The sequence below is a fragment of the Triticum aestivum genome, chromosome 1D (genome assembly GCF_018294505.1).
Source record: "Triticum aestivum cultivar Chinese Spring chromosome 1D, IWGSC CS RefSeq v2.1, whole genome shotgun sequence".
NCBI lineage: Eukaryota > Viridiplantae > Streptophyta > Magnoliopsida > Poales > Poaceae > Triticum > Triticum aestivum.
This window is the reverse complement of record NC_057796.1, coordinates 313,907,978-313,934,436: the sequence shown is the minus strand read 5'-3', so window position 1 is coordinate 313,934,436 and position 26,459 is coordinate 313,907,978.

Genomic DNA, 26,459 nt, shown 5'->3' with positions numbered 1-26,459 from the left:
GGGGCTAGAGAACTTTTTCAGACAGCATTGCATTAGCAAGCGGCTTATTCTTATAGCCGTGAGAGGATTCACTCAACCCCTCACCCAAGTCGGAGTTATAGCGGGCACATTGACTCACCGACAGTTTCAAGCAGTGAAAGGTGCCGCAACCAGACTCGTGGACATGACCCGGCACGTGGATCTACCAACGCACAGACTTTGGTGGATCAGGGTAGAGCACGTCGGGAGGCCGAGCTGGCGGCTTAACAAGCGGCTCATCAGCATTCCCCAGTTTATCCGTCAACTTCGATGGAGGTAGGCGTGACCTCTAGAACCTTGGGTGTGCCATGTTTAGTGTCGGCTATATGTAATGAGCGTTTGCCCAAGGATTTCAAGTGTCCTCGTAAGGTGCCTAACTACACAGCAAATCCGCCCCCTGAAGCTTGGGTTGAAAGTTATGAGATGGCAATGGAGCTGCTGGATGTTGGCGATGCTGCATGCGCTAAGTATTTCACTATGATGTTGGACGGGACGGCTCGTACTTGGTTGAAAGGGTTGCGGTCCAACTCCATTGGATCATGGGCCGAGTTAAAAGCCCGGTTTATCCAGAACTTTAAAGACACATGGAAGCAGCCTATGTCTATCGTGGATTTGGACTCCTGTGTCCAACAAGAAGGCGAGTCAACAACCCATTGGGTGCGCCGGGTCTCAGCCATCCTGCACTCATCGGATCATGTCAATGCCGGTTCAGCAGTTCTAATGTTGGAGAAAAACTGCCGTTTTATGCCCCTTAAGCAGAAGCTGGGGCGGCTTAAACGCCACTGCAACGACATGGGGGAGCTAATGGCGCCTCTCATCAAGTATGCCGACTCTGATAGTACGAAGGACCCCGAGTCTGATGATGAAAGGCCGGGTAAGGGAAAGAAAAGCAACAGCACGAAAGGGCAGTAGCATAACCCGGCGAGTCAGGGTGGTAGTGGTAAGCGCAAAGCAAATAGCAATTTGGATTTTGTGGCCAACACCAATGCGCATGATAATAACCAGCGCCGCAAGGGAAAACCGCCCCTCGGTTTGGAGGGCCAAGATTCAATCTTGAGGCGATAATGAATCAGCCCTATCCGAAGCATGGTATGCGAGAAAACCGGCCACTCACCTCTGGAAGGATTGCTTCATTATGAAGGAATATAGAAATTCAAATTTCTTCCAGAACAATCATGGGCCAGACGGCGGCTCAGGATCCGACTCTCATGGTCCTGGTTATGGTGGTGGCGGCTCAAATTCCGGTTTTCAAGGTCAAGGCAATCAGGGTGGTTATAATCAGCAGTCTGTTCAGGGGAATTAGCAGCAGTAGTCTGGTTATCAGAGTAACCCAAAGCAGTTGAATAGTGGACAGTACCACGTTTTCACCACAAGTTTGTGTAAGCGGGATCAGAAGTTACATAAAAGGGCAGTAAACGCGGTTGAGCCGGTAGTTCCCCGTTACTTGCGATGGTCAGAACACCCTATTCTCTGGAGCCGTGAAGATCACCCGCCCCGGGTTGATAACCCGGGTCACTAGGCTTTGGTGGTGGCACCTCAGGTTGTAGGATACAAATTCACCAAAGTACTCATGGATGGAGGCAGCAGCATCAATATCCTTTATTATGATACTTTCCGTCGCATGGGATTAACCGATAAGAATCTTAAGCCATCAAACACTGTTTTTCACGGCGTGGTGCGTGGTAAGTCGGCATATCCAGTGGGCAAAATATCTTTGGAGGTTACTTTTGGAGATGAGTATGATTCCGGATCTGAGACGTTGACTTTCGAAGTGGTTAAAATCACGAGCCCTTATCATGCTTAGTTTGGGCGGCCGGCTTATGCTAAGTTCATGGAAAGGCCTTGTTATGTTTATTTGCAGCTTAGATGCCGGGTCACAAGGGCACCATCACAGTGCATGGAAGTCGCAAGATAGCCTTGGAGTGTGAGGAAGGCGATGCTGCTTATGCTGAGTCTGTCTGTGCAACAGAAGAATTGAAATTTTACAAGGATAATGTTGACCCGGCGGATATGACATCTTTGAAGAAGCCAACTAGCATGACCCCTTGTTGAAGTTTAAGTCAGCAGATGACACTAAGCTAGTTGACTTTGTTCCTGGCGACTCATCCAAGCAGTTCAGCATCAGTGCTAATCTGGATCCAAAATAGGAAAGCGCGCTCATCGAGTTCATCCGTGAGAACCGGGACATCTTTGCATGGAAGCCTTCAGACATGCCAGGTGTACCGAGGGAACTCGCTGAGCACACTCTCAATATTGATCCAAAGTTTAAACTGGTCAAGCAATTCCTTCGCCGTTTCAATGAAGAAAGGCGCAAGGCCATTGGTGAAGAAGTGGCCCGGCTCTTGGCGGCTAGGTTTATTGTTGAAGTTTTCATCCTGAGTGGTTAGCTAACCCGGTGCTGGTACTTAAGAAAAATGGTACTTGGTGTATGTGCGTAGATTACACAGACCTAAACAAGGCTTGTCCGGCTGATCCCTTTGCTCTCCCCCGTATTGACCAAACTATTGATGCTACGGTGGGTTGTGAGCGTTTGAGTTTTCTGGATGCTTATTCTGGTTATCATCAGATCAAGATGGCAGTTAAGGACCAGGAGAAGACAACCTTTATCACTCCCATTGGAGCCTTCTGTTACGTATATATGCCATTTGGGCTCAAGAGTGCCCAGGCGACTTATCAGCGGTGTGTGCAAAAATGCCTTCATGATCAAACTGGGCCTAATGTTCATGCTTATGTTGATGATATTGTGGTGAAATCCAGGAAGAAGAAGACCCTGATAGATTATTTGAAGGAGACCTTTGACAATCTCCGGGTCTACAAGAAGATGCTTAACCCGGCCAAGTGTGTCTTTGGTGTACCAGTAGGCAAGCTCTTGGGCTTTCTGGTTTCTGAACGGGGTATTGAAGCTAACCCGGAGAAAATTAAGGCTATCACCTCTCTGGCTAAACCGGCGTGTGTTAATGATGTTCAGCGTCTGGCGGGTCGTATTGTGGCTTTAAGTCGGTTCATAAGCCGGCTAGGGGAAAAGGCTATCCCTCTGTACCAGATGATGAAGAAGACATATCACTTTGTCTGGAGTGATGCTGCTAATCAGGCGTTTGAGGCCTTGAAGAAATAGTTAGCTGAGCCACCGGTCCTTGCTGCTCCTATTGATAAAGAGCCTTTGTTGTTGTATGTGGCTACCAATAGCCGAGCTATTAGTGTAGCCATTGTGGTGGAAAGGAAGGAATCAGGCAAGGAACATCCGGTTCAGTGGCCGGTTTATTATATCAGTGAGGTGCTCATTGAATCGAAACAGAGGTATCCGCACTGGCAGAAACTGTATATGGGATGTTCATGGCTAGTCGCAAGCTCAAGCAATATTTTTCTGGTCATCCCATCATTGTGGTTAGTTCTTCTCCTTTAGGGGATATTATTCAAAACAGAGAAGCCACAGGTCGGGTAGCCAAGTGGGCCATTAAGCTTGGACCCCATGGTTTGAAGTATATGCCTCGCACAGCCATCAAGTCTCAAGCACTTGTGGATTTTATCAATGATTGGACAGAGTTGCAGATGCCTGAGGAGAAGTCGGATAACACATATTGGACTATTCACTTTGATGGATCCAGGCAGTTGGAGGGCTCGGGGGCTGGAGTTATCTTGACTTCCCAAAGAGGTGATAAATTTTGTTACGTTCTCCGGTTGATGTTCCCTTGTACTAACAATGCAGCTAAGTATGAGGCCTTGCTCCATGGTCTTCGGATGGCTAAGGAGATGAACTTAAGCCGGGTGAGGTGTTTCGGCGACTCAGATTTGGTAGCTCAGCAAGTTTCTCGCACCTGGGATTCTAAGGACCCACTCATGGTGGCTTATCGCCGAGAGGTTGATGCTATTGCTGGTCACTTCAAAGGTTATGAAGTTGAACATGTTGATCGCAGGAAAAATGAGGCGGCTGATGCTTTGAGCCGGTTAGGGTCCCAGCGTAAGCCGGTGCCACCTAACACTTTCCTGGATATCCTGCATAACCCTTCGGTCAAATTGCCTACGGAGGAAGATCTTGCTATTCCTGACCCGGAAGCGCAATTGGTGGCGGCTCGTCATGCTATTCCTGATTGGACAGTTCCATATTTGGCTTATATGACCCGGGGCGAGTTACCTGATGATGAAACTTTGGCCAGGCAGATAACCCGGCGGTCTAAGTCAATGACTATTGTCAATGGAGAGTTGCATCATCGAAGTGTTACGGGCGCGTTTCAACGTTGTGTTTCTCCTGAAGAAGGTTGTGAGATCCTACGAGAAATGCATGAAGGAGATTGTGGCCATCATGTCGGTTCTAAATCTCTTGTGGCCAAGGCTTTTTGTCATGGATTCTATTGGCTGACAGCTCATGCTGATGCTGAGGATTTGGTCAGTAAATGTGATGGTTGTCAGAAATTTTCAAGACGGGCTCATGTGCCGGCTCAAGAATTGAGGATGATTCCAATTGCTTGGCCTTTTGCAGTCTGGGGGCTTGATATGGTTGGGCCTTTCAAAAGGTCTAAGGATAAAAAACTCACCATTTGGTGGCGGTTGACAAATTTACAAAGTGGGTTGAAGCAGAGCAGGTTAGTAAGTGTGACCCGGCAACAGCGGTTCAATTCATCAAGAAAGTGATTTTCCGTTTTCGCTTTCCCCACAACATTATAACTGATAATGGCACTAATATGTCCAAGGGTGCTATGAAAGAGTTTTGTCAACGAGAGCATATTCGGCTTGATGTATCATCAGTGGCTCACCCCCAGTCCAATGGTCAAGCTGAGAGGGCCAATCAAGAAATCTTGAAAGGCATCAAGCCCCGGCTTATGGTCTCTTTGTAGTGGACGCCGGGTTGTTGGGTGGAGGAGTTACCCTCCGTGTTATGGAGCATCAATACCACTCCCAACAGATCTACGGGTTACACGCCTTTCTTCATGGTTTACGGAGCAGAGGCGGTTCTTCCTAGTGACATACGGCATGATTCGCCTCGTGTGGCGGCTTATGTTGATGCTGATAATGAAAAAGCACGTCAGGATGCACTTGATCTGTTAGATGAGGAGCGTGACCTTGCAACGGCTCGTTCGGCAATTTACCAACAAGATCTGCATCCTTATCACAGCCGCCGAGTTAAAACCAGGACCTTTCAAGAAGGCGATTTGGTGCTCCGGCTTATCCAGGATCAAATTGATATGCACAAGCTATCCCCACCTTGGGAAGGGCCCTTTGTGGTCAGCAAAAATCTGAACAACGGGTCATACTACCTTGTCGATGTTCGAGACCACAAGGACTCACGCACGTCGGAGGAGGAGACCCGTCGGCCATGGAATATTGCTCATCTTCGGCCTTATTACACTTGAGCCACTGGCTCTTGTGATGTACATATTTTGACAATGTATATATCATGATGAATATATTAGAGCCGGCATCCTTGATAATTCAGGGCCTCTGTCGTTTCATTTTCTAAAGATAATGAGTCTTTATTGTCACTTCATATGATCACTTGGGGGCTTCCTACTCATTGAGCATAGCTATGACTACCCTCTTGATCCGGCTTGTACGCCATGATTACCAAATTTTTGGGGGCTTCCTGCTCATTGAGCATAGCTATGATTACCCTATTGATCCGACTTGTACGCCTGGAATGAAATATTACTCGGGGGCTATCTGTTCAATGGACAAGAGTTTTTATGACCCTTGTAGTAGGCTTGGAAGCCAGGTGTATTCACCTAAAAACCCGGGTTATCCTGCCTTTCTAAGTCTGCCACTCCGCCCAGATTGACTGGAATGACTCGCCGTACTTTTGACAAGTCAATCTTATACTGACCCTGAACTTGTCAAAGTTAAAACGACGATTGGTCATGTGACGCCCAGCTTATAAGGTTGAATGAAGGTTTAACTCAGTGGTTGTGTGGCCCTTGAAAAGCACTTGACTTGAAGGCTTGGCAGCCTGTGAAAAGCCTTGTTTTTTGCTTTTCATTCGATTTGAACATTTTTTGAGATTCATCTTTTTGTGATATATTTGAAAACCAATGAGTGCTATGTTGTTGCCTTATGATTCATGTATGAATCTATCCGGCGTTTGTTAACTCGGCTTGGCCTTGGACTTTAAGTCGCCGGTGTATGACAATTTTATGTGCTTAGAGCGATGTGCTCTAAGTTTTGGGATATTACCCCCTGCTGCATACGGCGTTGTAAGCCGGCGGTATAAGCCAATTGAACAAGGCATTTTGCGCTCAGTCCTTTGGGTTGTAACCCTTACTGCACAGATATGATAAGCCGGCAGTATGAGCAAATATCACAGGTATGATATTTTGATATGATTATATAAGGCTATGATTAAACCAGCCCTGGTTATGGACTGTTTTAGTCACCAGTAATTTTTATACGGGGTATTATGACCCGCTCTGGGGTAAACCACCAGGGCACTTGTGATCTTTTTGTGTGCAGGAAAAATTAAATCTGATTTACATACTTGATGATATCATAAGCATAAGTGGTAGATCTTCAACTGGTAGATAAGCAGTGTTATGCAAAACAAAGCATGCACGATGGCACGGCAGATCAAAAGTTTCACTATCCTATTACAAGGCATCTGATAGCCCAATGAGGATAAGTGTTTTGGAGATGATCAACACAGCAAAGTATTATGCTTCATAAACCGGCTCATGGCTGTTAGCGGGTGGAAGCCTCCGGATCATCCTGCGCCTCTTCTTCATCTTCAGATCCTTGATTATCCATCAGCTGGAAGTCAGGCATAGCCCAATTGATACCGATCAATGCTCTAAACACAACTTCATCATCAATAAGGTTTTATGGATCAATGTCAGGGGTGAAGGTGTGCTTACGAATCGGCGGGATGAGATCTGTTGGCTCGGGAACTGGCGTTTTCACCTTCTTGTTTTCAGCATCATAAGCCGCTTGGTAAGTGGATAGATTGGTTTCGTCCGCCAACCTACTTGCTAAGGGACACATTGCTTTTACTATTTCTGCAAAGTCATCAGCACTGAAGGCAGATCCGTCCTCTTTAACGCTGGGGTAGCCGTTGGCCAAATCCTCCGGATCAAGATCTGCTTGCCATGCCTTTGCTCGACTTAAGGCAGTCAAGGCGCCGGCTCTGGCAGCTCCCCGTTTTAAGTCCTCAATCCTTTGGGGCAGCACGGCTAACTTCTCTAATGTGTCTTTGATGAGTGTTGAGGGAGATTTCTTGTGCAGAGCAGCAGCAATGGTCCGTTGGGCACCAGTATATAACTGTTCTACAAGAGTGTAGATAGCTTTAAGCCAGATGCGCATATCTGAGCCCAATTTGGCGCTCCAAGAACCTATATCAGTAAAATTATGGGTAAGCCAGCAGCTGTTTATGGTATGATTATTAAGGTGCAAGGGAGACATGTTTTTTTGCTTACCGAAGATGGCTGACGACATGATATTGATCTGTTGCTTTAAGCCAGATAGTTCGCCAGTCACCGGTTTAAGTGCAGCTTCAGCGTCCTTTGCTCTCTTCAATAGAGCTGCCCTTTCAGTCTCCCAACCATTTTTGTCAGTATTGAAGTTTTGCTTAAGCTGCTCAATGTTCTCTAAAGCAGTCTTCAGTTCTGATTTGGCTTTGGATGTCTCAGGTTGTTGAGATTTAATGTTAGCCTTCAAATCATTGAGCTGCGAGTCCTTCTCAATCAGTTCAGCCTGTGATATCAACAAACATGGACAGATATTATGAGTATGATTATTGTTGAAGTCCCAAGCACAATACAAGTATTTTCCTTGGCACTTGGGGTCTAATGTATATTGCTCTTAAGATCTTTTTTGAAGTCCCAAGCATAATACAAGTATTTTCCTTGGCACTTGGGGGCTAATGCCTATTGCTCTTTTCAAAGACGAATTTATGTGATGGTTCGGATATAATGATATGATCCGGTTTACCAAGGTTACATATTGAAGAGGATGATTTATCAATACTGATAAGTCCCGGCTTAACTCCATGATTTAAGCCGGCCCTTGGGGGCTACGGATGCAAAGTTCATTACTGCTATTTAAAGTCCCGGCTTAATTCCATGATTCAAGCCGGCCCTTGGGGGCTACTAGTGATGATGTTCAATTTCTTTATAGCAATTGGGAAGTCTACAACATATTCAATCTTATCATATCCTATAGACTTGGTGGTTGATAGACATATCATTATGGAAAGAATAGTGATCGGATTACCTCATAACGGTCCTTCATCAAATTGACTAAGCCAGCCTCAAAGTCACGGCTGGTGTACAAACGGTTCAAATAACCAGAGTGGATGTCATGGGCACTGAACTGGGCATAGCTCTCTAAGTCTACCTTCCACTTGCCTTTATCTTCGGCAGAAATTTCTTCCTTGGCGCTGTGTTTGGATAAGATAGTGGGGCGACCCAGTGCTGTGAAGCCAAACCCGGTGACGACGACGTCATCAGTTTTTTCCTCGGCAGGTTTAACTGGGCTTGGCGGCTTAGAAATGGCCGGTTCAACATCCATATGGTCTATGGAGACCTCATTGTCTTGTGGTGGTGGATCATCAATGGTGGCCTCAGCAATTGGGTTAGAAGATTCTGGCTGTTGTTTTTCCGATTCAGACGGGTTGGAGTCGTCGACCGGCTTACATAGTTTTGCCTTCTTGCTGGGTTTGCCCTGGCCCCTGTGAATAAGAAGTACAAAGAGGTCAGTATATTGAACAGGAATAAAGATTTAAATGATTGAGTATACCCTTACCCAGGTACAGTCTTGAAGGCTGGGATTTGAGTTCCCGTTGAGTCGCCGGAGGAAGAATGAGATGTTCCCTGATAATTTCAATCAGACGGGTTAAGAGGTTGATGAACAAGACCCGCCTTGGGATAATCTAAGTCAGAAATTTTTGAGACCTCCTATCGACGCTTGCATGGTGCTGGAGTGTTCGGTAAACCAGAGGATAAAACTCCACCGCCACTATTCCGGGTTGTACAGCGAGCTTCATGTTGCTGCTTCTTCAAAAGAAAGTTGGGATCCAAGTGAGCTAAAGGGTGAGAAAAGCTTACTTTCCGGCTTGCTTGTCGGGTTTCTGTGTTGGCAGAGGTTCTGAGCTGGAGGAAAGAATAATTACTTCTACGCCATCTGCACGACTGGCTTCTGCTTCATCCTAATAATAGTCGTTGTCAATAAGATGTACAAAAAATGAGCCAAGGGAATCAAGTTCTACCTCCGACTCATCATCATCATTATCTTTGTCATCCAAATCGAACAACTCGGAGGCTTTGGTTTTCTTCTTAGCAGGCTTTTTGGAGGCCTTGTTCTTCATCCGGGTTTTCTTTGATTTTTCTAGCAGTTTCTTGGCCCAGAAAGCTGTGTCGGCTTGTAAACAATGAATAAGTACAAGCAAACAACAAAAATGGAAATGTGAATCAAGTATGAGTTGGGTCAAACTTACTGCTGGCGGTTCATTCAGCGTACAGAAAGGGCTCAGTCCAAATTGACTGCAATCTTCCAAACTCTCGTTCAACAGAGTTTTGGTCATGTTGTTGATATCTTCCTCCGTAATTTCAGTGGTACAATGGCACTGAGGATCTGTTAGTTCACCGGTATACTCACACATTAACCCGGGCCGGTTGCTCAGCGGCAAGACTCTCCAAGCGACCCAGCATCGAACTAAATCAATAGCAGTCAGGCCGTTGTCCATAAAGGCTCGGATCTTCGCAAAAACAGACACATATTTTTTCCGTTCTGCTGTACCGATACAATCTAGAAGATGATGTCTGCTGCTAAGCTGGCTGGCACAGTATTTTCCCCTTTTGGTGACGTGTCTCGATAATAAAACCAAGTCTGGTTCCAATCTTTGGGGGGGCTAGTGAGGGAGTCCTGGATTAGGGTGTCCTCGGACTGCCGGACTGTTGGACTATGAAGATACAAGATTGAAGACTTCGTCCCGTGTCCGGATGGCACTCTCCTTTGCGTGAAGGCAAGCTTCGCAATTCGGATATGTAGATCTCCTCCCTTGTAACTAACTCTGTGTAACCCTAGCCCCCTCCGGTGTCTACATAAACCAGAGGGTTTAGTCCGTAGGACAACAACAATCATAACCATAGGCTAGCTTCTAGGGTTTAGCCTCTACGATCTCATGGTAGATCAACTCTTGTAATACTCATATCATCAAGATCAATCAAGCAGGAAGTAGGGTCTTACCTCCATCGAGAGAGCCCGAACCTGGGTAAACATTGTGTCCCCCGCCTCCTGTTACCATCCGCCTTAGACGCACAGTTCGGGACGCCCTACCCGAGATCCGCCCGTTTTGACACCGACATTGGTGCTTTCATTGAGAGTTGCACTGTGCCGTCACGATAAAGGCTTGATGGCCCCTTCGATCATCGGCAATGATGCGACGCAGGGTGAGGTTTTCCTCCCCAGACACATCTTCGTATTCGGCGGCTTCGTACTGTGGGCCAACTCGTTTGGACATCTGGAGCAGATCGAGAGTTACGCCCCTGGCCATCAGGTCAGATTCGGAAGCTTGAACTATACTGCCGACATCCGTGGAGACTTGATTTTCGATGGATTCGAGCCCATGTAACATGCGCCGCACAGTCACGATGAGCATGTATTAGCTCTACCATCGGACGGTGTTCGGGAGATCACACCTGTGGCCACTCCGGCCCTCAATCCGGAGCAGATCGCGCCATCCGAGGACGGGTGGATGGACCCCACCACGGAGGCCGTGCTCTCAGCGGCGATAGAGCCGAACGCTGATTTCACCTCCTATGAGACCTGTGTCGCCGGACACTTGGATTCGTCCCCGGCCACGGGCTCTGAACTGCCTACGTCCGTGCCTATCGAACCTGATTGGGCACCGATTACGGAGTTTTCCTCCGCGGATATCTTTCAGCACTCGCCCCTGGGCGACGTGCTAAACTCATTAAGGTCTCTCTCTTTGTCAGGAGACCCTTGGCCGAACTATGTCCGGCTGGAGTGGGATGCGGACGACGAAGAAATTCGTTCCCCACCCACCACCCACTTTATAGCCACTGTCGACGACTTAACCGACGTGCTCGATTTCGGCTCCGAAGACATCGACGGTATGGACGATGATGCAGGATTCGAACAGGAACCACCACCCACAGGGCGCTGGACTGCCACCTCATCATATGATATATACATGGTGGATACCCCCAAAGAAGGCGATGGCGATAAGGAAACGGAGGATAATCCCTCCAAGAAGCAACCCAAGCACCGGCGTCAGCGGCGCCGCTCTAAGTCCCGCCTAGCAAAAGCAGCGATACCGGCACAAGAGACAATAACGCTCCGGATAGTGCCGAAGACGAAGACAATCCCCTCCAGCCAGGCCTCGAGCGGGAGGATGGGCAAGCTAGCCCTCAGGAACAGGCAGCAGACGGAGAATCAGAGGATGACAATTACATGCCTCTCTCCGAAGACGAGGTGAGCCTCGGCGACGAAGAATTTATCGTGCCTGAGGATCCCGTCGAGCAGGAGCGCTTCAAGCGCCGGCTTATAGCCACATCAAATAGCCTGAAGAAAAAGCAACAACAGCTTCGAGCTGATCAAGATCTGCTAGCGGACAGATGGACCGAGGTCCTGGCGACCGAGGAATACGAACTCGAGCGCCCAACCAAGAGTTACCCAAAGTGCAGGTTGCTATCCCAGCTCGAGGAGGAAGCATTAAACCCCACACTACAAGCGTATGATGCGGCTGATCGGCCAACCCGTGGCCGAGACAGAACGGCATATCAACCCGAAGTCCAGCCCGCACCCCGTCGCCAGTCAAACAAAAACACCAAGGCCAGGGGCAACACGCAGGACCTGCGAAACATATTGGAAAACAAAGCAGGACATACAAGATCGATCTACGGATCACGGGGGCGCGCCCTAGCGCGTGATGATGATCGTCACGCCGGATATACTAAAAGCAAATCCGGCCGGGCTGAATGCAGCAGACAAGACTCGTATGAACTACGTCGTGACATAGCCCGACACAGAGGCGCCGCACACCTCCAATGCTTCACTGATGAAGTGATGGATCACGAATTCCCAGAAGGATTTAAACCCGTGAACATTGAATCATATGATGGTACAACAGACCCTGCGGAATGGATTGAAGATTTCCTCCTCCACATCCACATGGCCCGCGGTGACGATCAACATGCCATCAAGTACCTCGCACTAAATTGTTGGGGAACGTAGTAATTTCAAAAAAAATCCTACGCACACGCAAGATCATGGTGATGCATAGCAACGAGAGGGGAGAGTGTTGTCCACGTACCCTCGTAGACCGAAAGCGGAAGCGTTAACACAACGCGGTTGATGTAGTCGTACGTCTTCACGATCCGACCGATCAAGTACTGAATGCACGGCACCTCCGAGTTCAGCACACGTTCAGCTCGATGACGTCCCTCGAACTCCGATCCAGCCGAGTGTTGAGGGAGAGTTTCGTCAGCACAACGGCGTGGTGACGATGATGATGTTCTACCGACGCAGGGCTTCGCCTAAGCACCGCTACGATATTATCGAGGTGTAATATGGTGGAGGGGGCACCACACACGGCTAAAAGATCGTTGATCAATTACGTGTCGAGAGGTGCCCCCTGCCCCCATATATAAAGGAGCAAGGGGGAGGCCGCCGGCCAAGGGAGGAGAGGCGCGCCAGGAGGAGTCCTACTCCTACCGGGAGTAGGACTCCCCCCCTTTTCCATGTTGGACTAGGAGAGGAAGGGGGAAAAGGTGGAGGGGAGGAAGGAAGGGGGGCGCCCCCCCCTCTCCTTGTCCTATTCGGACTGGGGGGAGGGGCGCGCGGCCCTGCCCTGGCCTCCTCTCCTTTCTTCCACCTAAGCCCAATAAGGCGCATTAAGTTACCGGGGGTTTCCGGTAACCTTCCGGTACTCCAGAAAAATCCTGATTTCACCCGGAACACTTCCGATGTCCAAACATAGGCTTCCAATATATCAATATTTATGTCTCGACCATTTCGGGACTCCTCGTCATGTCCGTGATCACATCCGGGACTCCGAACAACCTTCGATACATCAAAACATATAAACTCATAATATAACTGTCATCGTAACGTTAAGCGTGCGGACCCTACGGGTTCGAGAACTATGTAGACATGACCGAGACACCTCTCCGGTCAATAACCAATAGCGGAACCTGGATGCTCATATTGGTTCCCACATATTCTATGAAGATCTTTATCGGTCAGACCGCATAACAACATACGTTGTTCCCTTTGTCATCGGTATGTTACTTGCCCGAGATTCGATCGTCGGTATCTCGATACCTAGTTCAATCTCGTTACCGGCAAGTCTCTTTACTCGTTCCGTAATACATCATCCCGCAACTAACTCATTAGTCACAATGCTTGCAAGGCTTATAGTGATGTGTATTACTAAGTGGGCCCAGAGATACCTCTCCGACAATCGGAGTGACAAATTCTAATCTCGAAATACGCCAACCCAACAAGTACCTTTGGAGACACCTGTAGAGCACCTTTATAAACACCTCTAGGGCATATTTCCTTCATAAAACTCAAAGGACCGGCTCGACATTGGCTGAATAGCTTGCCAGCAAACTCCATTGGCAGTTAGGAGAATCTGGAAGACGCATTCCTTGCCAACTTCCAGGGCACTTATGTGCGACCACCGGATGCTGATGACTCGAGTCACATAACCCAGCAGCCAGGGGAATCGGCCAGGAAATTCGGGACCCGGTTCCTAACTAAAAAGAACCAAATTGTCGACAGTCCGGATGCCGAGGCCTTAGCGGCATTTAAGCATAACATCCGTGACGAGTGGCTCACCCGACACCTCGCCCAAGAGAAGCCGAAGTCCAAGGCAGCCCTCATGACACTCATGACCCGCTTTTGCGCGGGCGAAGACAGCTGGCTTGCTCGCAGCAATAACACATCAAGAAATCCTGGCAATTCAGATGCCAAAGATAGCAACGGCAGACCACGTCGCAACAGACACAAGCGCCGCAACAACGGCGATAACGCCGAAGACACGGCAGTCAATGCCGGATTCAGTGGCTCTAAATCCGGTCAGCGGAAAAAGCCGTTCAAAAGAAGCAATCCGGGCCCATCCAGTTTGGACCGCATACTCGATCGCTCGTGTCAAATTCACGGCACCCCCGATAAGTCAGCCAATCACACCAACAGAGAATGCTGGGTGTTCAAGCAGGCCGACGAGTTGAATGCCGAGAACAAGGAAAAGGGGCTGCATAGCAACGACGAGGAGGAGCCCCGGCCGCCGAACACAGGAGGATAGAAGAAGTTTCCTCCACAAGTGAAAACGGTGAACATGATATACGCAACCCATATTACCAAGCGGGAACGGAAGCGTGCACTAAGGGGCGTCTATGCGATGGAGCCAGTCGCCCCAAAGTTCAACCCATGGTCCTCTTGTCCGATCACTTTCGATCGCAGGGACCATCCCACTAGTATCCGTCATGGTGGTTCTACCGCATTGGTCCTTGATCCCATCATTGACGGATTTCACCTCACTCGAGTCCTTATGGACGGTGGCAGCAGCCTGAACCTGCTCTATCAGGATACAGTGCGCAAAATGGGTATATACCCCTCAAGGATCAAACCCACAAAAACCACCTTCAAAGGTGTCATACCAGGTGTAGAGGCCTGCTGCACGGGCTCAATCACAATAGAAGTGGTCTTCGGATCTCCGGACAACTTCCACAGCGAGGAATTAATCTTCGATATCGTCCCCTTCCGTAGTGGCTATCATGCACTACTCGGACGAACCACATTTGCTAGATTCAATGTGGTACCGCATTATGCATACCTCAAGCTCAAAATGCCAGGACCTCGCGGGGTTATAACAGTCAATGGAAACACGGAACGCTCGCTCCGCACAGAGGAGCACACTGCGGCCCTCACAGCGGAAGTACAAAGCAGCCTTCTGAGGACAACCGCCAATTCGGCGAAGAAACTACTGGACACCTTCAAGCGAATCTAGAGTACCCTGCAACAGGATCGCCAGGCACGTTCAGAGCTCACCTAGCAATTCGGCCTCATTCCTAGTCCCAGTCAAGCGGCAAAATTTGTGCCGCGCGTACATAATTATGCACTCAAGATACCATGGGCACAGGCGGAGGCACGGCCCACAATGCGGCTCAACCGCCTCAGGGCCCGTACATCTTTATCATTTTCTCTCTTTCAGGACCCCACTCTCTAGAAGCTCTTTCCGACAGCCTGACCATTTGACCCATTATGGGAAGGAAATACCAAGGAAGCAAGACGCTCTGACGTACAAGGGAATCCCCAGGTGGTCTCTGATAACGATTGATATACCTGTTTTACATACCCATACGCAGCTTGCCCTTGGATAGGACATGTCAAATAGTCCTATTTTTTGCTTATTGCACTACTTGTATCCGTACGCTTTGACGTATTATTTAAATAACAATGCATAGCGTTTTGCCTATTATTGCATTTGTTTTTTCCCTTGTCTGCGTACGACAAATTGCACCCATACATTCTGGTACGACCAGTGCGCCAGGGGCTTCAGTGTACCCCATAACACGGCGTGAAAGGTCCGAACACTTTCGACAGTGCGGCACCCGGAACTTATAGCATTATATGCGTCAGCTTCGAATCATGTCTTGGGTCAATAGTTGGGTTTGCCCGGCTCCCATGTTTTGGTACCTTACGTTCCGCTATATAGGCTAAGGTAGCACTGGGAGAACTACTGCGATTGTGTCCCGGTTCTTCCGGACGAGCACCTCAGTAGAGAAAGCCGAAAACTGACTGTCATGATGAGGCGAGAGCTGGTCGCTGTTCGAGAGGTCTCAAGTCCTTAAAGACTTCTTCCGCTTCGGGCGAGGAGTCGGCCTTGTCCGACTAGGCGTATATAGTGCCCCAAATTCGGCCTTCCGAATACTAGGGGCTTCGCCAAAATTTAAAATTGTAGACTTCTATGGCTAAGCGAGAGTGATAAAGCTTTATAGTCCAATTTCCTGGTTCGTTGTGCTGAACACCTCCTTCGAAGGACCCAAAATTGGGATAAAGAGTGATCAGGTTTATCCCGAACACCTTGGTACTAGTTACATGGGGGCAGAAGCCGACGACTGGCCAACTCTCAGATTTTATAAACGGCCGCACAGAAGGTAATATTTTAAATTAACAAGCATTGCATAGCGCAGATGAACTCGTTTCATATTACAGGATCACATGGGTACATTCATTCAAATATTACATCCTTAGCACATTCCTCCGCCACAAGGCGAGCACCCTTCAGGACACTGTCATAATACTTTTCAGGGTGGCGATACTCCTTGCCCTCCGGCGGCCCTTCCTTCACCAGCTTTTCGGCGTCCAACTTCGCCCAGTGCACTTTCGCCCGGGCAAAGGCCCTGCGCGCACCCTCAATGCAGACAGACCAATTTATGACTTCAAACCGTGGGCAGGCATTCACAAGCCGCCTTACCAGACCGAAGTAGCTACCAGGCAGGGGCTCGCCAGGCCACATCCGGACTATAAGACCCTTCATGGCCTGTTCGGCCGCCTTGTGAAGCTCGACCAGTTGCTTCAACTGGTCGCTCAAGGGCATCGGATGTTCGGTCCCAGTATACTGAGACCAGAACAACTTCTCCGTCGAGCTCCCCTCCTCGGCCCGGTAGAACTCCGCGGCATCCGACACACTGCGGGGTAGATCTGCGAACGCTCGTGGAGAGTTCCGAACTCGGGTAAGTAAAAGGAAAGCTTGTCCATGGAGAGTCCGTAGACAGGACAGCTTGTCCATGGAAGTTCAACTACGGCGACCATCATGTTTCATCTCGCGATTCCCACGACGCCTCTCCAACCCACGGCACCACGCCCCCCAATGTGCGCCTCACCCCTCTCGGCCGCACCGCCCCTCTACCTTTGTGTGCATGACATGTGGGCCACCTAAAATGCGGCGAGCATCAAGTTTCTACCACAGCCACCCGCGATTCCCACGATGCCGCTTGAACCCATGAAACCACACATCCCCCGACCTGCGTCTCACCCCTCTTGGCCCCACTGTCCCTCTGCCTACGGGAGCATTACATGTGGACCAGTCACCTATCGGGTCCACATGTTATTGACTCAAAGGTAGGTGTAGTAAGGCGCTGAAGCTCAGTCCCGACGGCCCTGAGAGGGAAATGTAACTCCTGCGCCAGGGCTTGTGGTGCTCCCGCAGCACGAACTCGTGCCAAACTCGAGATTTGTTTCTTTACTATACATGCACGCAACGATTTAATGGACATTGTAATCTCAACATGTGATGGGGAGCTCTAAATTTGAATTTGAAACTTATAAAACGAAAAGATTCAAAACAAATAAACTAGGAGAGAGGGAGTATATCGTAGGATGTGTCCCATACAAAATAAGTCCCCTGGTTTGTCACCGCGAAGATGCGGTTAGAAAGGAGCACATCGTCTTCCTACTCGTACGACAACAAATCGGCCACAGACAGCATGGTCCGCCTTTGACCGCCATGTGCAAGGTTCATGCTATCTTATTCAATCTCACCGTGGTTCCATCGTACCAATTCATGCGGTGGCCCATTGCATGGCTGATCCCAATGTTGGACAAAGGTTCTACGGGAACGGTGTCACCATTGTAAATGTTGTGCAAATTGATGTTGGTACCCTCCCGTACATATGCAAGCCAATCTCCACTCGCACCGAGCCTAACCTGTGAAACAGTGGGCAGGGGAGAATTAGGAAATGGACACGAAAGTAGTCTTTAGAATGCATTTACTACGTGATCAAACTCATCTTACCTGCTCATTGGAGGAAATCCGAGTGCCCCTCAACGTCAGCATCTCAAGGGGCGTCAACTTGCAACTACAGCCACGCCGCGCTGGAGAGACCCCCAAGGAAACATCCTCGTGCGTTCCACAGAACATCAAGATGCATTTGTATGAGTAGTTTATCTTGTGAGAGAAAAGGATGAACGAGGGAAGGCCTCTAGAGATAGAGATGGACACTACTACTACCAATGTGCTGGCCCGTGCATTGCAATGCATCCAAAGTAGTAGAATAATACCATTTCACGTGCTTGAAATATAAACACTCTAGTTTTGATATACATGTGTCAGCAGACATGACAGCTTGTCCATGGAAGTTGAACCACGGCGACCATCATGTTTCTTGTTTCTACCACTGCCACACCCACACGCGATTCCCACGACGTCGCTCCAACCCACGGCACGACGTCCCCCGCCGTGGACATGGATCCTCTGACGTGGCTATCACTGCCATGCCCTACCTTTCCTTAGCTGACAGGTGGGACCCATGCTTATGGGTCCCACATGTCAGTGACAGAATGGTAGGATTGTTCGCGTGAGGGGATCCTCATCCCCCCGACGTGCCCCTCATCCCTCTCGGCCCCACCGCTCCTCTGCCTTTGTGTGCATGACATGCGGGCCAGCTGAACTGCGACGACCATCAACTTTCTACCACAGACACACCCGATTGGACACGGTTTGCCTGCTCCGCCGCTGTGCTCCGATCCGTACTCCCGCACCATCGAATTTTCATCCAGCGGCTGTGACACATTTCGTCGCAGGCATCAATCCTTAGCTGGAGTACTTATGTACTACAGGTAGTACCCGCCGGTGTGGCCATCTACGCCTCGTAACGCCCCGACGCCCAGCTGTGGCACCCTCGCCACGGCCACGCCACCACCGGCCGGTTCATCTCGAATGAGTGAGTCGCGAACCACGCCACCACCATGAGAATGACATGTGGGCCAGCCGCATTTAAGGTCCGCATGTCATTGACTCATAGGCCGGGAAACTAAGCCACTGAAGTTCGGTCCCGTGGGCCCCGAGAGGGAAATGTAACTCCTGCGGCAGGCCTTGTGGTGCTCCCGCAGTACGAGCTCGTGCCAAAACTGGAATTTGTTTCTTACTACTACGAACTAGTACTAGTAAGGTACACGTGCATTGCACGCATGAGATTCTGGTGGTTTTTTCATTATGCTTCTACATGTGGAGCTTTCTGGATTCTAACATGTGGCAAAATCAGGTGGAATGTAAGGTTAGGCAAGTTTGATTAACTTAGGTGAGTGTTTGGTTCAAGCCACACCTTAGGCAAGCCACACTAAGGCCCCACATGACATAGACACAAAAAATGTGGCAAGATTCCCTTAGGCTTGCCAACTTGCGGCTCTCATTTTGAAGAACTAATAACTTTGCCTAAGCTTAGTTGTGGCAAAGTTAGTGATGAATTAAGTTCAACCATGGAGTCTTCTAGATTATACACGTGGCAGAATCTGGTGGATGATATCCAACGGCCAGTAGTGCTCGGATTTTCCATCTTTGTACCGTCGGATTGGCTTCATCTAACGACCAACATTCAAAGTTTTTCACACACTATATAGGGGGTATAGATATAGATGTGCCGGTCCGTTGCAATGGATCCAAAGTATATCTATTTAGTGGAGTGCACTCTAAACACATTATCTATTTATTTTTCTCTAACCTTCCGTAGCCATGCAACCAAGCCACATAAGCTTCATGGGTGCCCCCCACATCATATTATTCATACTACGTTGATTGAAAAAAAGATAAATCACCCAAAACAAGATCTTCCCATTTTTTGTTCCTACGATGTTGTGCCGTGCACGTACCTACTAGTTGTATAGTGGTAGTACTAGTAATATAGTATTAGGAGTACAAACTTGGTACTAGTAGGAGTAGTACTAGTACGGAATGCTCCTACTCTATCAACGAGCCCCGTCTGACACCAAATTTCTTGGCTTCCGTGCTACATCTAGATCTTCCCCTCGTTTCTGTTTTCCAACCCGGCGGCGGGCGGGGTGTCGGTTTGCTCAACGGCGGTCCCACATGAAAGTGAAAATGCTAGGCAGCACGCCTTCCCTAAGCTATATGTCGTGCCAGACGGGCCATGTTGTAGTCCCGATTCACGGGCGTGTGGGGGTGCGACGCGAACGCGGCAGGCCTTTTCCTTTTACCAGCAATGTGCCCGTGTGTTGCGACGGATCCAAAGTAGTAGAATAGTAGTATTTGTTCACAAACTTGAAAGAAATCACTATTGTTTTGATATACTCCTAATATATTACTCCCTCCATACCTAAATATTTGTCTTTTTTGAGATTTCGAATGGACTATCACATACGGATTATATAGACATATTCTAGTGTTTCTAGCAAGATGCCCGCGCGTTGCACGAAGTTGATGGAAAAGGTAAGCACAACTTATAAATTGATGGATGGAGTACTAGTTACAGTGATGCATATAATTAAGCAAAGGGATCGCACATGTCGGTATTGACTAGAACGAGAATGCAACAGCACAATAAGAATTAAGGCCACGATGATGCGATCGCAGTGGTGGTTACAGAAGGCAAGAAGAAAGATGGATCCACGAATGTACGACCTCCTCCTCCTCAACTTAGTGCGCCGGGCCACCGACCGGCGGCTAAGGAGCGGCGGCTTTTGTGGCGAGGTCGAGGTGCTTCTCAGCAAAGGCATCCAAGGCTTCCAGCCGGTTGAGGAAGGCCAACATCGTAGCGTCCTCACTGGCCTTGTAGATACCTATGTACATGATTTGCTCGTACACGTGGATGTGTAGGTCGACGAATTCTTGCAGGGCGAGGCACCTCGCGGCGAGCGCGACCTCCAAGTGGACATTCTTCGTGGCGTCGGCGGGCAGTCGCAGGGCCACCAATGCTTGAAAGAGGTTCCGGCCATGGAGGCCGATTAGGGTGGCAGGCAATGAGGAGCCCGGGCGCACGGGCTGGAGGAGTACGGCGATGTCGTCCGCGAGCTTCTTGAGGACGGTGAACTTGTTGCTGGTGGCAACGATCATCTGGTCCAACTGAGAGTCGTAGTTGGCGTCGACGGCGGCCATCCACCAGCCGGTCTCCAACACCGTCTGGAGATGATCCTCGGCGCCATCTGGCGCAGCCGCTGGCCGCTCACGCGCATCGCCGCCATGGGTCTGGAGTGAGCTCTTTTGCGCTTAGTGTAGGTGCTTAGGCAAATGCTTAGGTGCGTACGATGTGGTAGATGCATTGGAATGGAGGGGCGCCTTTATATGAGAGCAATGAGGGCAAACTCCGTTGGATTCACATCGTGCAGCCTCTTTTCCCGGACCTCCTCCCAGTACTTCCCTCATGCATTAATTGAAGGAGGATGCATTGGCCGTTCAACATATCAGGAACCGCTACTCCCTCCCTCGTCTACATTAAAGCCGTATTGGGAACTGCGCCGCCCGCTGTCAAATCGAATACTCCCTCCGTCTAGGTGAGTATTAAGTCATCTTATGAAAACCAAATAGTAAACACATAGGCGTGGTGCATTAACTCTCACGTTGTTTCTTATTTTTTGACATAAATAGAGGAATCAACCAAGAAGAGATGTGGGGCTTGTATGCTTTTAATGACTTGAGACTATCAAACATGACATGCAGTGGTCAGTTCGTTGCACAAGTACAAATACAACCCACATCAGCACACACGCATCTTATATAGCATCACATCCAGTGGCTATAAAAGATGAATGAGACCAAATTATATCTCATCTAGATGAGTTCTAGCAAAATTGTATTAATAATACTTAGTACTCCTGCGCCATGTATCATATATTAGTATCATGTAGTACTTTACTTATTGCCATGTATGACACATAGTACTCAACTCTCTCTCTTTCTTCATTTAATTCTATGACACCTCATCAAAATTGCTAAGGCTAGTACCATTACAACCAGCCTTAGCAAATACTAAACATTAAGTTCTCTCGTTTTCCTCTCCACCTTGGTCACCTAGACGGAGGGAGTATACTGCGCGGGCTTTTCCTGCGCGGTAGGCGGGGCAGTTCCGCCTAGTCGGTTCGACAGAGACACGAGAAGACGAGGGAGTAGGCAGTTGCAAACGTAGGGCTGTGTGATTTGACAGCGAGTTACTGCTGGACAGGTGGGGCCCCGTGATCTGACTTGCCATTATCATTTTAACTGCGGCGCTACGACCGGCGTGAGTCTCCCGATTCCTGACCACCTCCATACAGGTGCCTCTCCCAATGCTCCACCATGTAGTAGAGGCTTGCTCTTGCATGAGAGCCCACTTCTCCACTTTTTCCTTGCCTCTCTTTCCTCCACATATGCAAAAATGCCATGTAAAGCACACTATTGTACTTACTTGCTCCTACAGGTGCTTAAGCTTGCCACATAGGCATAAAGTCTGATCTGGCAAGTTAATCAAGAAGAGAGAGACTAGTTTGGTGACCCAAGGAAGAAACGGTGCTAAGCGCGTGTACCTAGGTGAAAAGACAATTTTGAGTCTATAGCTAATTAAATGAAGCAAACTTAGCAACACCATTTCATTGGAAGAGGTCACTCCTTGGCAAATGCAATAAATACTAGTACTCCCTGTGTCCCATAATATAAGAACGTTTTTGGCACTACACTAGTGTCAAAAACGTTCTTATATTATGGGACGGAGGGAGTACGAAGAAAGAGATAGAGAGAAGTAAAAAAATACACTTATAGCCAACCTTATAGCCAAAACCTTGTTGTAGTATGAGTGACTAAGTGATGACTATGTATGACATGCCAACATCAGATAGCCTAACGCACCGTGTTAAATCTCCAAGGGCGCGACCGCACGAGCGACGCGACGGTCGTGGTAGGCGCGACCACGATACGGGCTGCTGGCAGCCCTTGGATCTGAGATCAAACGGTCGCATGCTAAGTTGCTGAAAATTTGCAGAATAACCCTCCAGGATAGGATATTCACCCATAGGTCTAGAATCACGCCATGCAACCGTTCGATCTCAGATCCAAGGGCTCTCGGAAGCCCGTATCATGGGAGAATGGAAAGCCACTACCCTGCCGTTCGCACGCTGGCAGTTCGCTCCTACTCGTCCCCGCACGTCCTTCAATACTACGGCGGTTCGCTCCTAGTCGTCCCGTCCATTCACATTACGGCAGTTCCACTAATCCTAACCCTCCTCCCAAATCCATGGCGTCCCAAATCTCCCCGATCGGCGGTGAGTACAAGGTTAGAACCATCACCGGCGATGAGTTCGACGTCATCTACACCCGTTCTTCCGCGACGGTGAAAGGATGCCTTTCTCGCTTCAGACGCATGTTCGAAGACTCAGATGATGAGTGGGTCGCTGGGCTAGATGTTGAGTACACCACAGTCCTGGGACGAGAGAAGGATCTAAAGGACGAAGAGAGGAAGAAGCCCGCCGTGATCCAGGTTTGCGTGCATGACTTATGCTTGGTCTACCACATATGCCATGCCGACGTTGAGTGCCAGGATTTTAAGGACTTCCTCGAGAGCAACCTAGTCAAATTCGTTACTGTAGACTTTGGTAACGACAAAGAAGTCCTGCGTCGGATAGGCCTCGTTGTAGGCAACACCTTCGACCTCCAGAAGAATCGGCTGGTGTCCTCTCGTCAGCCTTCAATGCTGACCCTGGCAGGAGCCATGGTTCATCCTTCGTACGGTAAACTGGAGAAACCTCCATACACGTTTCATCGTCATGCATGGCAGCGGAATGTACTAGATATAGACCACATCCACTACGCTGCAATGGATGGCTACCTTTGCTTCAATATCTACAAGGGTTGGATGAAGAGCAACAGCCAAGTGTGCGGTTCAAGCAAAGAAGTATCGGCCAAGAGGAAGAGGGACAAGGACGAAGTCGAGGACGTGGACGAGGACTCCGAGTAAGGTGGCAGTGTCGTTGCTCATGGTGGTTCTAATGCAGTGTCTACCGGAATAGTTGCAAAGTTTAATTTCAGGTGTGCTTAATTTAATTTGAGGGGTGTGTTGTGCTGAGCCCCCAGCAGAACTATGTTATGTTTCTTCTTGTTACTTTAACTCTTCAGTACGTACATACTAGTATTTCTTACATTTCATCTTTTAGTTGGTATAGTACTACCACTCGTTTCTTCACATTATATACGTACAATATATATGGCCAACATCATATAGCCAGCAGTTTAGTTGTCAAAGAATTTCAGGGTGCTTAGTTTTGTCAAAGAATTCCAGGGTGCTTAGTTTTATTTGAGGGGTGGGTTGTGCACTTGTGCTGGACACCATTATTGTGACAAGCCTTTTTAATAGTACTATATGCATAATTTGGCGACGAGCGCTCTCTATATGTACCACCTTTTTTTTAATTTCAAGTTTTGCTCCATGGCGCAATCCATCGATACTACTACTGTACAAAAGTGGAGTATATACATTTTTTAAAAGGCTAGAGGGCGGGGCAGTCTAGCTCGGTCGGTTTCACGAGAGGCGAGGGCCTTTGTGATTTGACGGCTCATTACTGCTGTCAAATCGAATAGTACTGCGCCGCCCGCTGCACGCCCGGCGCCTCCATTAAACCCCTCCGTTAAACCCGCATGCAAACCGAGAATCCTACTCCTGCCACACGTCCGTTCATGAGCGGGCCGGAATTAAACGCAACACCGGCCGAGCTCCTCCCGTCCGCCCTCAGTTTAAACGAGGCCAGACGCCGGCCAAGCTCCTACCGTCCGCCCTCTATTTACACGAGGCCAGACAGACAGCGGGCAAGAATCGCACCCCTCCGCCGCTCCCCCATCTCCTCCTTCACCATTTTCTCCACTCTTCCGATGGCTTCCGATGAGCCGTTCTCCGGCATATTACCCGGCTGGGTGGCCCGCCGAGCCCTCCGGATACGGGCGAGGCCGCTCGGTGCTTCACCAACCTCGCTTGGCCCGACGGAGCCAGTTGCCGCCCCAAGCAGGCGCGTGGTTCAGCAACTCGCCGCTCCAGTTCAGCTCGATGAGGAGTGGCGAGTTGCTCCACGCCGGCACGGCGGCTAGCACGCCGGTACGGGCGCCGTCGCTGCCGCGTCGTACCGCGCCACCAGTGTCTGCGGTGCGCTCCCGTGTCTGGGCGCGCCTCCCGTGCCTGCGGCAGCGCCATGCAGGCAGAGACAGAAGCCGGGTGCGTGGAGAGCGACGAGTCGGTGGCCAGCTTCTCCGTGTCCGCCGCCATCATCGAGGAGAAGTAGAACACGGGAGGCCGCCGCCACTTGGGACCCATGAAGGCCACCGCCGAGGCGACGACCGCGGATTCAGGTGGTTTCTTTGCTGCTTCGTCTCTTCCGAGGACCTTCGTCGACCCCGCAAGTGTCTGACGGACATGAGGAAGACAAAGGGATCCGCGGGCGGCCATTTAGAACTAAAATAAGTCTAGATACATCCATTTCTAGGACAAGTATTTCCGGACGGAGGGAGTATTAATTATACAAGAGAGCCGGATTGGCACCTCTTAGTTCATGTAAATGTAATGAAATCCATCATGTTTATATGAAGATCCGGCTTTTTTATACGAAATCCTTCATGCTTATATGAAATCAGTCCGTGTTTGCACGAATTTCATCTGGTTGGTTAGAGTTGTAAAAATGTATGCCGCTGGCGTTTGATGTCGTCCTCCGCTTAAGGAAGCGGGAGGAAATTTGCCGGCTGCCGTTGGAGATGCTCTTTATGCTGGAAATAATAGAGTGACATCCAATCCATTTGAGTTAATTGCCTGTATGATTGTCCCTCTATAAAAAGTTAATTGCATGTACAGTGTACACGTGACTTGCAGGGTGGCTACAGCTTCGTACAGAAAGTTAAAAAGAAACAAGTCCATCCTTAATCTTGTATTCTAAGTACTCTGTGGGTTCCACTGTCAGTACAGTAGCGAAAGAAGTATATATTAAATAAGTAGAGTAATATATAATATAAAAATATAAAGTTAAAAGACAGAATTCGAACTCATGTCATCGCGTTGCGAGCATCCGGCGCTAACCAGCCCAGCACATTTTTGTTGTAGACCATGCTGGAGATATATCTCCATGTCTACTCTTATATATACTCCATTCGTTCCTAAATATTTGTCTTTTTCAGATTTCAAATGGACTACCACATACGGATGTGTATGTAGACATATTTTAGAGTGTAGATTCACTCATTTTGCTCCGTATGTCTTTTCAGGAAGGGGTCAGATTTGTCCTTGATTTATTTATGAGGTATCCAGATGGCACTGCACCGCCAAGAAAAGAGGGTAACATCAAAATTATGGACTACTTTTTTGAGTATGTTGGTAAGGTCCGGTCATAGTCACTTGTTGAAATCTCTAAAAAGACAAATACTCCCTCCGTCCGGAAATACTTGTCATCAAAATGGATAAAAGGAAATGTATCTAGACGTATTTTAGTTTTAGATACATCTCTTTTTATCCATTTTGATGACAAGTATTTTCGGACGGAGGGAGTAGAAAACAGAGTTGGTGATGATGGTGTGCGTGCCATCCTGCAATATAGGCCGTCGGATTTATATCTAACGGATAGGAAAGAAACTATGGCAATTTTGCAAAAATATACCCACACGTCTCTCCACGTTCGCAAATAAGGCCTTCCCTCGTTCAACCTTTTCTCTCACAAGATAAACTACTCATACAAATGCATCTTGATGTTCCGTGCAACGC